Source organism: Bos indicus, chromosome 20 (assembly GCF_029378745.1).
Source record: "Bos indicus isolate NIAB-ARS_2022 breed Sahiwal x Tharparkar chromosome 20, NIAB-ARS_B.indTharparkar_mat_pri_1.0, whole genome shotgun sequence".
NCBI lineage: Eukaryota > Metazoa > Chordata > Mammalia > Artiodactyla > Bovidae > Bos > Bos indicus.
In genome coordinates, this window is record NC_091779.1 from 67597186 (window position 1) to 67612441 (window position 15256).

Here is a 15256-nt window from a genome sequence, read left to right on the forward strand (position 1 = left end):
TCAGGAAAACCTGTTTAGTGATGTCCTAGGGGAAAGCCTATGTGTCTAAAAGGAATTTAAACATTTCAAAACTGGCTTAGGTTCAGTTTTCTTTCTTTTAAAATGGATGACCTTCCCAGAGGAGAGGGCTTAATTCATCTCTCAAGGTGCAAAATGTGATTTAAGCCATGGAAGATTCACTAGGAAATTCGTGGAGACTCACTTTCTTCGGATCCCTGTTTTCCTTGGAAGGCATGTCAGTTTCTTGTTCTAATACAGAAGTTGAACTGTCCCTACTGTGGCTTCTTGTTTACGAGGAGGATTTTAAAGATGATGGCATCACTCCTACAGTTTCAGGCGTTTCTGGGATTTTTGCTGTAGCGTTTGTTGGATCTTCACTCCCAGATAAATACTTTGCAATGATCTTCTGCAGACATACGAGTCGGTTTCCTGAGAATGGTTTCCAGGTGGCCTCGTCCAGCACATCTGGATGGTTTGAGCCTGACCACAGGCATTCAGTTCCCAGGGATTCTGCCCTTGACCGGGACGAGGGCTCGGAGGGGTCTGGGCCAAGGTGGATCAGTCACTTAGAGCCATCTTCAGAGGGTTTTATGTACCAGGGCTGCCAGGAATGGATATAAATCTAATGGGTTTTAAGAGGGAAACCAAAGAAGCAGATCGAAGTCATACTGCACACAGAGCAAATCTGCAGTCAAAGTGACACCGTAGACGAAATCAGTGTCAGTATCCTGCTCAGAGTTTCAGTCACACTCTGCTGGAAGGTGGTAGGAAACAGTAAGAGCATCACGGTCACAGGCTCACACAACCTAAGTCCCCGACGGAGCCACAGAGCTTCCTGAGTGCTGGTGGTGGTTGCTGTTTAGTTTCTAATTTGTGTCTGACTCTTTGTGGGTTGTAGGCTGCCAGGTTCCTCTGTCCTGGAATCTCCAGGCAGGAATACTGGAGCGGGTTGCCATTTCCTCCTCCGGGGGATTTTCCCGAAAGAGGGACTGAATCTGCGTCTCCTGCTTGGCAGGCAGATTCTTCACCACTGAACCACACTGCTACACGACTCTGGTGATATCAACTCCTTCCTTAAAGAATTATGAAAGCCATAATGAGAACTGACTGACACCTGGGAATATGAGGCATAAAGCTACACAGAGGTTTGGGGTAAAGAACTTAACAGTAAGGGACAGAAATGATAGCAGACACACGGATATTTACTGTGGTTTCCACAAAATGATGGCAGGGTCTGACTTTTTACAGTGATTTCAAAGAATCTCCAGGTTTGATGTGTTAAGCTGTCAAACAGCTTCCAGACTGAGGTCCAGGTGTGAAGGCACCCCATGCCAAGATGCGTCTGCTGACCACGGGAGGCTATTAGGCTAAGTGCCTGCCAAGAACATGTGAGTAACATTTGATGCTGGGGTCTTCTTTCTCCGGAGGGCGGGAACTGTTCCATTCTCTGCAGGAAGCAGGCTTCTCACCGCAGTACTTTGAGGAGATTAATCGGATCCAGGAAATGAACACGTAATAGTATGTAGAACAATATTTATGTAACCTCCTGGCTCCTGTCCCCAGGAAACTACCTTCTTAAGTTGCATTCATTCTTCTTCAAGACACTGAAGATCACTTATTTCTTATCTTCTTACCAAGTCTTAGGTACACATTGGTTGGACTGCATCCTATCAGCTGTGTTTCATGTCTTTGTAAACACTGAAAGGCTGTAACACTTTAGGGAGTATTTAGTTAAGGAGCAGTGCTGCTTATTTAGTTGCTTAGTAATTATTTAGTTAAACGCTGTTTTATTCCTCGGAATCACTTTCCTAATCTAAAGCTTCATATGAAACATTACAAAACTTACCAGAGGATCCATGTAGTAAATGTTATATTCATCCGTTGTTGTTTAGTCAACGAGTTGTGTCTGACTCTTTCGTGACCCCATGAACTGTAGCCCACCAGGCTCCTCTGTCCACATGATTTCCCAGGCAAGAATGCTGGAGTGGGTTGCCACTTCCTTCTCCAGGGACTAAATCCATGTCTTCTGCATTGGCAGGAGGATTCTTTACCACTGAGCCACCAGGGAAGCCCCTGTATTCATCTACTGCTCTTAAAAATGTTGATGCTCAAAGACCAAAGCAGTGTGAAAAGGCATGTGTTCATACTATCCTGGTATCACATTCAGTGATATTTGCTGTATTACACTTGCCATGCTTGATCAGCCTGTGCTGCAAAAGAGCCTAATAATTCAACAGTACTTACATTATCTATATAGACAAAAGAAGGCCCTCTATTTTATATTTAAAAGCTTTCTCATATGCTCAATATTCTTACAATAGGTTGAGGCAGGGAGAAGCCCCACATGTAAAGACTTCATTCTCTAACTCGGCTGGTTTAAATGACTCAAATTGGGATAGCAGCCAAGCAGTGTAGCATTTATGATAATTTATTCCAAAATATCATATGCAGAACATGGAAACGATGTCTGGGCAGTTTAGACAGTACGATGATGTCTTTCTTTAACTGCCCGTATGATGTAAGGTCTACATTTGCACAAGTAGCCATGAGAGAATTGCCTTAGTGTCCACAGACATAGGATGGAAATCAGTGGAAAATTTGCTTCTTTGAACTAAATAAAGGGCCTCCAGAGGAACAGCAAGTAAAGGCATCAAAAAGTGCTGAGGTCAGTATGGCTCCCTGTGCATCAAACAGGCGTGGAGTGACATCGGACAGGCTGTGCAGGTTTTCATTGTCCTAGAGAAACCAATAAATTTTCCAAGTCCTGAACAATCTATAGCCAGATGATCTGGGCTAATGAATCCAATGCCCATATCCCTCTAGTCTACCGGGTTCCGATAGTACTAGTGATAATGGGGCGGTGGTTTAGTCGCTAAGCTGTGTCCGACTCTTTGCGATCCCATGGACTGCTGCCCGCCAGGCTCCTCTGGCTGTGGGATTCTCCTGGCAAGAATACTGCAGTGGGTTGCCATTTCCTCCTCCAGGGGATCTTTCCCGCCCAGGGGATCTTCCCCGCCCAGGGGTTGAACCCGAGTCTACGATAGCTAGCATTCAATGAGGAGCTTTAGCTATGTTAACTCTTTCTCACAACAAATTTATATTACAGGTGTGCTTATCATGCCCATTTCAGAGAGGAGAAATTGAGGTTCAGAAATACTAGCTTATGTGTTGAGGATATGTGGGGACACATGGTAGAGCCAGGATTCCAGAGTTGTGACTGACACCCGTGATTCTCAGGCCATCTGGAAGGATGTCACAAACACAGGTGACATTGTGGTTAGCTACCCATTCTGGAGAAGAAGAGAAGTGAAAGTCGCTCAGTCGTGTCCGACTCTTTGAGACCCCATGGACTATACAGTCCATGGAATTCTCCAGGCCAGACTAATGGAGTGGGTAGCCTTTCCCTTTGCTGGGGGAATCTTCCCAACCCAGGGATCGAACCCAGGTCTCCCACATTGCAGGCAGATTCTTTACTATCTGAGCCACCAGGAAGGCCCACCCATTCTGGAGAAACCCTTCACAAATGTCTTTGCTGCAATCAGGATAGTAACATTGTCTTACGCGGTGTGCCTGCTCAGTCACTCAGTGGTGTCTGACTTTTCGCAAACCCATGGACTATAGCCTGCCAGGGTCCCTGTCCATGGCAGTCTCCAGGCAAAAATACAGGAGTGGGCCGCCACGCCCTTCACCACGGAAGGAACTAACCTCTTCTGTCTCCTGCCCTGGCAGGCAGGTTCTATTATCGATCAATAGACCGGATTTTGAGTTAATGACTTTGATGACCAGAGGTAGGCCAACGAGCGATTTGATGAGTTATGAACACTCTTTGAAAACTTGATAAAAAGGCACATTTCCCTGAAATCTGTTTTGGTTAATTAAAAAAATCATAGTGGAGATTTTGGGAAAGACAGTGCAAGTGAGGTAGCATAGAGATTCCTTTTCTCCAAAGCAAATAAATGGCTGAGAAGTTGTGAACATATGAAAAGAATCAAAATAGAGGGATTACTCACGTTACACATCATCCATGTTTGCTCCATAAAGCACTTGGGAAAAGTACACCACAGGAACAAGGCCAGGCGGAAGGAGACCAGCTCCATTTGGGGATGTAAAGGACTTGGATGCAGATTCCTTGGTCAGAAATGAGCTGAGAAAAAGGAACTTTGTATGGAACCTAGGTGAAGATTGCAGACAACCTTCTTTCCATCAAATGCACGTGCAGAAGAGATACACAGCATTCAGAAAACAAAACAAAAAAAGGAAAATGAAGTATTCTCAAAGAAGATGTGCTCATCAAAAACAATTTTACAAACTAGAGTTACACTGTCAGGGAGCTTGGAAGCAAGCAAGAGGTCAGATGACAGAAGGATGTGAAAGGCAGCTAGGAGAGAAGCAACAGAAGGAAGCTCCCAGACGGGTAAGGAATTTGGCTTCCCAGGTGGCACAGTTGGTAAAGATACACCTGCCAATGCAGGAGATTCGATAGATGTGGGTTCAGTCCCTGGCTCAGAAAGATCCCACAGGGTAGGAAATGCAACTCACCCCAGTGTTCTGGCCTGGTAAATTCCATGAACAGAGGAACCTGGTGGGTTACAGTCAATGGGGTTGTAAAGAGTCGGACATGACTGAGCATGCACTTTTTTAAAAGGAAATTCATGATTTAATTATCCTAATTGAAAACTCTCTTAAGACATACTCCTGCTGACCAGGAAAACATTTAAACTGCTAAACTCAAGAATGAGAAAGCTATTGTATAAGAAAAGACTGGTGAGGCCACGTTGTTCAGTGCTCAGTTGCTAAATCGTGTCCGAGTCTTTGTGTCCCCATGGACAGTGGCACGTCAGGCTCCCTGTCATCCATTATCTCTGAGTTTGCTCCAGCTCATCTCCATTGAGTTGGTGATGCCATCCAACCATTTCATCCTTCGTCATCCCCTTCTCCTCCTGCCTTCAATCTTTCCCAGCATCAGGGTTTCTTCCAATGAGTTGCCACTGGATCCATTTAAACAGACAGTTTCACTTAAACAACTGTGGTCACAATTGTAACACAGAATTAACATTCTATAATTATTGAAGTGATAGAGGCGCATGATATAAAAAAATAACACTAAAGCCAAATGGAAATGAGAAACCTGCAAGCAATTATAACAAAGATTAAAGCCTGAACTGAAGTGTGAATAGCAGAGAATGAAAGAAGTAGAAATGTTCTAATCATCTTATTTTTCCAAATAGGGTTTAATTATATAGATTTATATAATTATATATATATAGAATTATATAAATATATATATAATATATATACAGTATATATATATATAGCTTTGTGAAGTTGATAAATCAAAAAAGAACAGCCTAAGTATATGATTTTAAACAGTACAGGCATCTAAAGTAGACTGAGAAATATACTGTATGTTTCCTAAATAAAAAGAGGGGTGAAAAGGTATTAAGTCAAAAATTAGAAAAGTAACTTCCCTTGTGGCTCAGCTGGTAAAGAATCTGCCCACAATGCAGGACACCTGGGTTCTATCCCTGGGTTGGGAAGATCTCCTGGAGAAGGGAAAGGCCACCCACTCCAGTATTCTGGTCTGGAGAATTCCATGGACTGTATAGTCCAAGGGCTCACAAAGAGTCGGACATGGCTGAGAGACTTTCACTTTCAACAGTAGAGAAACATTAAATAAAAATAGGAAGCAAACAGATGAAATAATTACAAGACTTTATCAGAAGTAGCACACAAATGAAATCACAGATTAATGTTATGAAATGTACGAAAATCACAAAGAAATCTGTACAATTAAAGCATACACAGCGATGGCTGGAGTGAATGATGGGAGTGCAGGGATCACAAGAGGAGAGCAGGGAGCCCAGGCCTCATTAATCTCAGGCTGGAGAGTGAGATGTGTTTTTCTTTCCTTCACAAATTTAACATCACAAGTGTTCACTTGCTTGGATGATGAAAATGCATCCTAGTTCCAGCGTCCTCCAGCGACTTGGGGCTGACACTTGGATATACCCTCAGAGCTTCAGTCGACACTCATAGAGTGTGGTCCCTTGGTCCCTGCGAGCTTCCGTCTTTTGCCTGTAAAGCCCACAGACCTGTGTGTGTAGAGAGGGCCAATATTCTTGATCCAAGGGATAGTCACTGAGACACTCTGGCTATAAATCCTAAGGTGACCATGTCCTCCGGGCTTCCTTGGAGGTGGGGTGGGGATAGGAAGTCAGCTCTGCCATGTGCTGAGTGCAAAACCTCACAAACTTCATAAAACGGATTCGTCAGCTTCTTTTCTTAAACCTCTCCATGTCTGCCACAAAACTGCTATGTGAGGAAGAAAAGGCACTGGCCAAAATTCAGTATCTCCTGAGAGAACAGAAACAAGTGGAGTTTCCAAAAGACAAACAAATAGAAATGCAATGGATGGCTTTTATTAAGTGAAGAACCAGCGCTTACTTGTAAAAATGTGGATTCAGACCAATAGGGATCAATAAAAAAGAAAGAACATATTTTAGTATTATTCAGAAAGTATACGCCATTGAAACTAAAGTGGGGGTGGAGGTGAACGATGGGTATAAACAGTGGAAGAGGAAGTCAGCGCTATCACCGTTAGTTTGTTAATATAATGTTAACATATGTTTACTACCGAAAAATTAAAAAATATAAAATTTTAGTGTCAGGGTACCAAGTCACTATTTCATTGTAGGAAAGAATAACTAAGTAAAATATAATGGCATAAAATTATGAAATATTCAGGAAAATAAAATAGATTTACTTATGGAAATAAATCTATGAACTATTCTTGAAGAACCCAATGACTAAATGGAATGATGAAGGAAAAAAACCTTGGTAGCTTCTATATTTTCAAGATTTCAATTATCAATTAATTAGGTCTAAAGGAACCTAGTAATGGAAAATAACCTCAGTTGAAATGTCAAAAGAATTCTTTTATATTCCTTAGCTTGACAACATGAATTCACCTGGAAGAAAGGATTCAAGAAGAAACAGGAAAGTTTTAAGAAAGACAACTGGTTTGTGAAACGCTACAGGCATCACACAGTGAGATTCTGGCCCAGGAGGATAAACCACTGAAACGGCGGCCAGCACTAGAGCCGGTCAAGCAGTTACAGCCGCAGATACACGTCGTCCCAGGTCACTGGTGTGAGACATGGGGGTGAGAGTCGGACTATAAAGAAAGCTGAGCGCCGAAGAATTGATGCTTTCACTTTCATCCTATTCAGAGGGAGTAGAATCTGTGGGTCATTCCAGTCCTGAATATTCCTCAGAAGGACTGATGCTGAAGCTTCAATGTTTGGGCCACCTGATGCAAAGAACTGACTCATTGGAAAAGACCCTGATGCTGAGAAAGATTGAGGGAAGGAGGAGAAGGGGATGACAGAGGACCAGATGTTTGTATGGCATCACTGACTCGATGGACGTGAGTTTGAGCCAGCTCCGGGAGTTGGTGATGGACAGGGAAGCATGGCGTGCTGCAGTCCATGGGGTCACAAAAAAGAGTTGGACGTGACTGAGCGACTGGACTGAACTGAAAGTACAAAAAACTTCCTCTGCTGTATGAATAAGATTTTACTGAAAACACAAACTTCACTGCATATTAATTTAAAAATATCATGTGACCGTTATAAGAAATGTGTCTGACAAGGTCCTACAACAAATTTTCCCAAATGATTATCTAGAGAGCAAGGGTTACATGCTGATCAACCAAATAGTTCATCATCCCAAACTAGGACACTCTGGAGGGTAAAAGAGCACCGTTACTTACAGCAGGACAGCAGGAGCTGGGTAACTGGACGAACTGGAGCTGCTCTGGGCAAACTGGAACCTGCGGGACTTCTAATTTCTATGTCACACACACACACACACACACACACACACACACACAGAAAACCAGTGAAGACAAGGAGTTGTACATACAGTTTCACACTGACTCACGTACAACAGCTGTCTGGTTGGCTCAAGTGCTTCCTTGATCATTTTCTTGGGTACACTCTCCAAAGCCCATCTGCCTTAGTTCTGCACATCTAAACCCCAGGGTTGGTAACAGTATCCAGATAATAACTGAGGCTATTCTGGGGATTGATGGCTTAATCCCTCATTTCATTGAGCACTAGACTCTTGCCAGGTAGTATGATTTTATCATTATCATCATCACCATCATTGGGGAGATCTAGGTTTGGTGGGGCCTGAAGCTTATATAATTGAGGTCAACTCCTGTAAGGACAGTAACATCAACACTGGGAAATCAGATGGGATCGAGAGGAGCCTTCCAGCCTCAGCTCTGGGGGCCCCACACAACCCCCCAACCACTAACATTCCCTCAGTGACACTGCGCCTGGGTTCCTTGGGCATTTCTACTCCTCTTTGGAAAGTGATGTAGCAGTGAACACCACTGGTTATAAGCATTTAGAAGAGGCATTTTCTACCATGATTCAACTCTTACAAGTCACACAGTTGGGGGAGAGGGCAGAGTGACCAGCTGCTCTGGTTGGTCTGGAACTGAGAGGGCTCCCCAGACAAGGGACTTTTGAAGTCAGGATCATCTAGGTCATTTGGGCTGTGCTGATCACTGTAGGAATAACTTACTTTCTTTTCTTCTCAATACAGAACTGATTTAACAATGTGAAGTGAAGTTGCTCAGTCGTGTCTGACCCTTTGTGACCCCATGGACTGTAGCCTACCAGGCTCCTCCATATATGGGATTTTCCAGGCAAGAATACTGGAGTGGGTTGCCATTTCCTTCTCCAGGGGATCTTCCTGACCCAGGGATTGAACCCAGGTCTCCCGCAATGCAGGCAGACACTTTACCATCTGAGCCACCTGGTAACCACAGGCATGTGTAAAAATTTCCAATAATTTTCCTCCATATTTCCATTGTCTTGCTTCAACTTACCACCGCTAATAGCACAGCACTGTGCCGATTTCGTTATCTCATGGCTGTTTAGCTGTCAATCTAACGACAGCAAACAGATGCCTGTAGTGAGATGTGGTGGATCAAGTCCGCGTGTTCACCCCTGTTGCCTCCCCCGCTGCTAGTGAAGGCCAGGAAGGAGGTTTCCCCTGCAGAGGCTGATGTGGGAGAACCCGGGGGTTGTTAGAATGGGAGGCTCTGAGACCCCCCGCCCCGGGGCCCATCTCTGCTGTGCTGGGCACAGGAGCTGGCCTGCTCCCGATACACATGCATCTGATAACGGGACCCACTGGAGAAATAGATGATTGCAGGGGAAACTCTGGCAAGGGACAGAGCTGCTGAAGAACGCTGTCTCAGCCCGGAGATTGTCTAATGAGCATCTTGATGGCGGAACAGAGGATTGCGAGGCATCGGAGGGAGATGCCAGCACAAGATGGAAAGAGAAACCCCCACCACACGACTGTTAGAGGAGAGCAATACAGAGGGCGTAGGACCTGTGGGTAAGGGGGTGTGGCGCAGGGGCAGAGGGAGGGAGAGGGAGGCAGGACATGAAGAGAGAGAAAAAGAAAAATAACAGAAGGGCAGCAATATATAATGTTTTCTTTTTTTTAGAATTTTCAAAGAGAAAAAAAAGAAGCAGAATGTCTTAATACAGAGGGAAGAATCAAAAACAAAAAAAAAAAGAAAAAAAAAAGTGTGTGTCAGGTACTTAACAACAGGCTAAATGGTCCACAGCAGAAAACTTCAAAGGTGAACCTTAAACATCTCCTAGAACAAAAAAAGAAAGAGACGGCATTTGAAAAGAAAACGAGCACGTTATAATCCAAGCCTAATGCATCCAGAGTTCAGAAGGCAAGAATGTGCAGAATGAAGGGGGAGGTGATTAAACCCGTTTTCCCCCTAAACCCACAGGGCCCATGTAGGCTCAACAAACAAATGAAGATACGACAACATGAAAGCAGATGAGAAAGTTGGGAATAAACAAAAGAACCCTGCGATTTTACAAAAGGAGAGGTAAACGTTAAAAAAAAATACCCCGTTTCCAAGTAAATGACTGAGAATCCAAATAGTAGCAGACTTCTCAGCAGGCGCAGGGGACGGAAGAGGTGATGTCATGCCCATAAAAGTCCAAGTGAGCGTGGCCTCCACCCCTGAACCCTCCTTTCAAACTCTGTCATCCCTGAAGCCTCAGAAAGTTCAACCCCCCCGAACGCTTTCTCAGACAGGAGAAAGAGGCTGTTTCCTAAATACGGTGTCAGCCAGCGGAGACAGACAATGGCCTGGCAATCAAGAAGCAGTGGGATCCACATGGCAGAGAAAGAAGGGGTGTTCAGGACGACGGGCTGGAACAGAGGCGGTGGCACTGGTTCCCCCAGTGCCCAGGCCCCAGGACGAGGTCCCCAGGGAGAAGAGACTCTCTGGCACGTTTAACCAAGCGAGAAGCGTGGGACAGACCTGGGACACCCTCACCTCCTATAAACCCTGTCCACACTTGCTCACTGAGGTCTGCCCGACACCCTGACCCTTCTGTTCCCATGGTGCCAATCTCCTCTGCCTTGCTCTATTTTTCCCTTTATATCCATGGTTCTTATCACCTTCTAAACATGCCATTGTTTCAAAAATACACTATGTTTATTATTGACTGTCTCTTCCCCACTAAGCTTCTCAAGACTTGGACCTTTATCCCATTGATAAATGCTGAGTGCCTGGCACAGAGTAGACACTCAACATGTATTGGTTAAATGAGTTCACGAACGTGAATTTTTTCAAGGGTTTATGTAAAAAAAAAAAATTCATGCAATCATTAGCTTTTAGAAAATACAATTTTATATACAAAAGGATACAGAATCAGGATGTTCTGCTTAACAGAGAATAATAAATAACAATGTCAACAATGAATACCAATGGGATATAACCTTACTGGAAGGATGGAGGTAAAGGAATTTGGTGTGAAGAGAGAGCTTAGTGATGTGAGAGTCACACAAAATGATGCTGAAGAGCTGCAGGCTCCCCTGTGGCGGATCAAAGGGTGGTCTCCAAGCCCTCACAGAGGAAAATGATGACTACACCCAGTATTGAGAAATACTGGAACAGACCCCAAAAGAGAGAACCAAGGTAAGGGAGTTGTTCCTCCTGGTCAGTGGGGCTGTGTGCGTGGGACAGGGAGTGTGGCCTCTCAGAGTAAGCCTTTAAAAAGCAATTAAAACAATGCATGTAAGAAGCAAAGACCAAGGTTTAGTGCAAATGCTGAGTTTTGAGGATTTAAGTGAATTCTTCTCTTCAGTCTTTTTTATTGTTAGATGTCATAAATGCATGAAAACAATTAAGAATCCCAGTAGTTGGAATTCTGTTTGACGTAGGGATAAAAGAAGGCTGCTATCACATGGCGGCTGGAGGCAGGAGGGGGACACTTGTGTGTTTTCCTGTGTTGTGTGGGATCCAGACAAATCTAAACATTCTAGGAGGCTGCAGTCTTTATGACAATTACATTCCTGGTGACCACAGTCAAAGTGTATTAAGAATTTGTCCTCTTCTAGGTCTTTGGCCCTGAACTAACACGGAACCTGTTAGTTCTAACACGGAAACCAAGCTGAACGCAGAATCTTTCATTCTGCCATGTGGTGCTATTTCATCCTGCAACACCATTTCTTTGTTGAAATGAGGTCCTGTCTGGAAAGGGGTATTTTAATTGAAAATGTAGTTTACCTAAACAAATATATATGAGGATCTCTTTGGCTCTGGGAATACTGTTTAAAAATTATGCATGTCTTTAAAATGCAATGAATCATAAGTAATATTTATTAGAAACTATAAATAAAATAGGGACTGCTGAAGCAGGAACACTGTCAAAATAAGATGAAAAATAATCTAAGATTCAATGATGATATTCATACTTGTCATAATATCTTATAGCCACATGCTAAAATTAATTTAAAGTGACACTCCTTTTTTTCTGAGACTTTAATGTTATAAAGTCACCACAGCTGGTGAATATGCTTGGCAAAATCATGTGGCTTGTAGATGACTTTGGAATGACAAGACATCAAAAGTCCATCAAAACTAAGAAAAGTCTAATGTGAACAGCAAAATGAATGATTAAACTCCTGTATCTGATTCTGGTCAATTAGTTCGGCTGCCCTCTTAGGCGACAGCTCTTTCAGGGTTACATGAGTTCACTCTACTCATTTGCTCAATTTTCCTAGTCCTAGGAGTTTGCTGATTTTTTTCTTTTTAATTTAGTGAAAGTATTTTTAAGGTGGCGGGGGGTGAGGTGGGGTGGGGTGAGGAAGGAAGGCAAAAAGGAGGATTATAATGGAGGGGAAAAAAAAGAATTTTTCTTCCAAAATAACTCAGGTAGCTTTTCAGGGAGCAGAAAAGTGCCATGTCACACTTTGCTGCTGCTGCTAAGTCGCTTCAGTCGTGTCTGACTCTGTGCAACCCCATAGACGGCAGCCCACCAGGCTCTCTGTCCCTGGGATTCTCCAGGCAAGAATACTGTAGTGGATTGCCATTTCCTTCTCCACTTTACCATGTGGTATCATCTTGTAAGTTTGGTCTGAAACCTTAAAGAACCATATGGGGCCTCTATGAGTCAGAAGCCCACCCTCTGCAGAGGTTGCTATGGAGACAGATGTGAAGCTGAGATCCCGCCAGCCTAGAGTGCAGACTTTCTAAGGGGATGGAGGGGTGCAGCCCTCAGAAGGGTTACAGGGAGATGCCACTTTTGCCTTCTTCCACTCCCTCCCCTGCCCTCCCCCTTGACCTGCTCAGTTTGGACTTGTGGGCTCATCCTTAGGGAAGAAATAAAGGCCACATCCCCTCCTGCCCTTCCCAGGTTCATGCTGACTTCTGAATCTGGGATAGCAGGGTAGGTTGCATGTTACCTCTGAAGAGAAGGTTCAGGGATTTGTCTGATGCTACGGCCTTGGATTTGTCATACATTAAAACAAAATAAGGAGACAGGCTTCCTAAGGGCTTCCCAGGTGGTGCTAGATGTAAAGAACCTGCCTGCCAATGCAGGAGACTCAAGAGAAGCAGATTTGATCCCTGGGTGGGGAAGATCCCCTGGAGGAGGGCATGGCAGCCCACTCCAGTATTCTTGCCCGGAGAATTTCATAGGCAGAGGAGCCTGGCGGGCTATAGTCCATGGGGTTGCAAAGAGTTTGGACACGTCTGAGTAACTAATGCTTTCACCTTCTTGGATTTTTTTTTCTTTTATCCTAATTCTTGTTGAGCTAACTCTGACCACCACACCTGTACCCATGACCTGTGTGATTAGGCTCTCTGTAGGACCTGCAGACCCAAGTGGGCACTCAGGGAAGTGCCCACCTGACTCACATGGCTGTCCAGGGCACTGCCCATCTCACCTTCTCCTTCCCGTCAAGGCAGCAGCCTGTTTTCCTGACGCCCAGGTGGTGTAATGGAGCAGGACCCTGCGGGCCCTTCCCAGGACAGATGCCCTACCTCCTCTACCTGACTCTTGCTTACAGGAAAACCTTAGCCCACGAGTAAATGTCATCAGAGAAGTGACAAAAATCCTGAAGCAAAGAAAGGCCAAAAAAGACAAAATCATATTGATAATAGTTTAACCATTAAACGAAGTCAAGGACCTTTAGTTCCTCCTCAGGGCAGGATTATATTTTGGATCATATACTTTGAGCTGCTGTGTAGATGCCAAAATCCCCACCCAGTGGAAGGAGTTACCTACATGATGATCAGACTGTAGCCATGACATCAGCTGCTCTATCTTGCACGATCCCAAGAACTGGGAACCAACCACCCCAGGAACTGAAGACTAACTGTACTTAAAACAACCAAGATGACACTGATCAGATCACAGGTGACAAGCTTCCAAGGTGACTGTCAAGGGCCGACTGTATGTGCAGCATGAAGCCCCCTTCCTCCTGTGCATCCCCGAAATGCCCCCTTTAAAGCTCTTCCCTGTGACTGGCAGTGGGGCGTTAGCCTTTGGACATGAGTCCACCTTCTTCCCAGGTCGCCAGCCTCCTGAATAAAGCAAACTTTCCTTTGTACCAACACTTGTCTCTGGAGTATTGGCTTTCAAGCGGCGAGCAGCCAGACCTGAGGTCAGTAACAGAAACGCTTAGCTTTTTTTTTTTCCCCCACTGGAAAAACAAAAGCAATGTGGCAGGAGCTTTCTCAGCTTCCAGCCCCCACTTGCCTGGGCGTGTCCCTGCTCCTGCCGAGGCCCCACCCTCACAGCTGCTCTGTGTCCCTCCCTGGTCATTCCCGAAGCCGAGAGGGCTCAGCTCACCAGCTCTCCCACGAGGCGGGAAGCAGCCGCCCCTTGGCTTCGTGGCCATTTCCAGGTGCAGCTCCTTCTGTCCTTTATGGCGAGATTCACCAGGGACGGGCCGGTCCTCACCTGCTCTGCTCTCTTGCCTCTCTGGAAATCCCACGTCTTTGCTCACCACCCGCCCCCACCGGACATGCTCACGCGGTGCTGATGATCCAAACCTTCCTAAACTTTACCAGCACTCGGGGTGCAGGAGGCAAGGGCCCTGCCTCCCAGGCGGTGCATGCTTGGACCCCCCGCTTCCCACAGGTGTCTTTTGTCCGCCTCCTCGCCCTCCTCGGAGAATGCACCCAGAGAACTCGAGCAGCACTGTATGAATGATCTGTAAGGGGCTCCACTCCAGTGTGAGCGCTGTCACAGCACACTTAGCTTTGTCTATAAATCCCTTATTTCGGAGAGCTTCATAATAATTGTGTGTGGGCAACCTGAAGATGTTTTTAAAGTTACACTAATTTATGTGGCTATCTGTGTTATTTATCTATATCAAAAAGCAGTGGTGTGAAAAAAGGAGAGAAGGTAGGATTTCCTACAGTAGAGGCCATACTACTACTACTACTAAGTCACTTCAGTCGTGTCCGACTCTATGCGACCCCATAGACAGCAGCCCACCAGGCTCCCCCGTCCCTGGGATTCTCCAGGCAAGAATGCTGGAGTGGGTTACCATTTCCTTCTCCAATGCATGAAAGTGAAAAGTGAAAATGAAGTCGCTCAGTCGTGTCCAACCCTCAGCGACCCCATGGACTGCAGCCTTCCAGGCTCCTCCGTCCATGGGATTTTCCAGGCAAGAGTATTGGAGTGGGGTGCCGTTGCCTTCTCCAGTAGAGGTCATAAGAGAGTAGAAAGAGAATTGTACACATTCATTAGAGAAGAGAACAGGCGTGAAGCGATCAGATGCATAGACGATGGAAGACTCAAATCCTAAATCCTGACCTAGATTTATTAACAATACACGAGCAGCCACATCTCATGTAGACAAGCTAAGCGTGTAGGTAAAAGATACGCTTGATTTGATAAATTCAAAA

The 15256-nt window shown here is 45.0% G+C and overlaps 1 protein-coding gene across 1 annotated transcript in view; it reads right to left on the reverse strand.

Moving 5' to 3' along the window:
- The window catches only part of ADAMTS16 (ADAM metallopeptidase with thrombospondin type 1 motif 16), a 194417-nt gene that overhangs the window by 26900 nt on the left and 152261 nt on the right, over positions 1-15256 (reverse strand). The gene's annotated exons all lie outside the window — the stretch shown is intronic.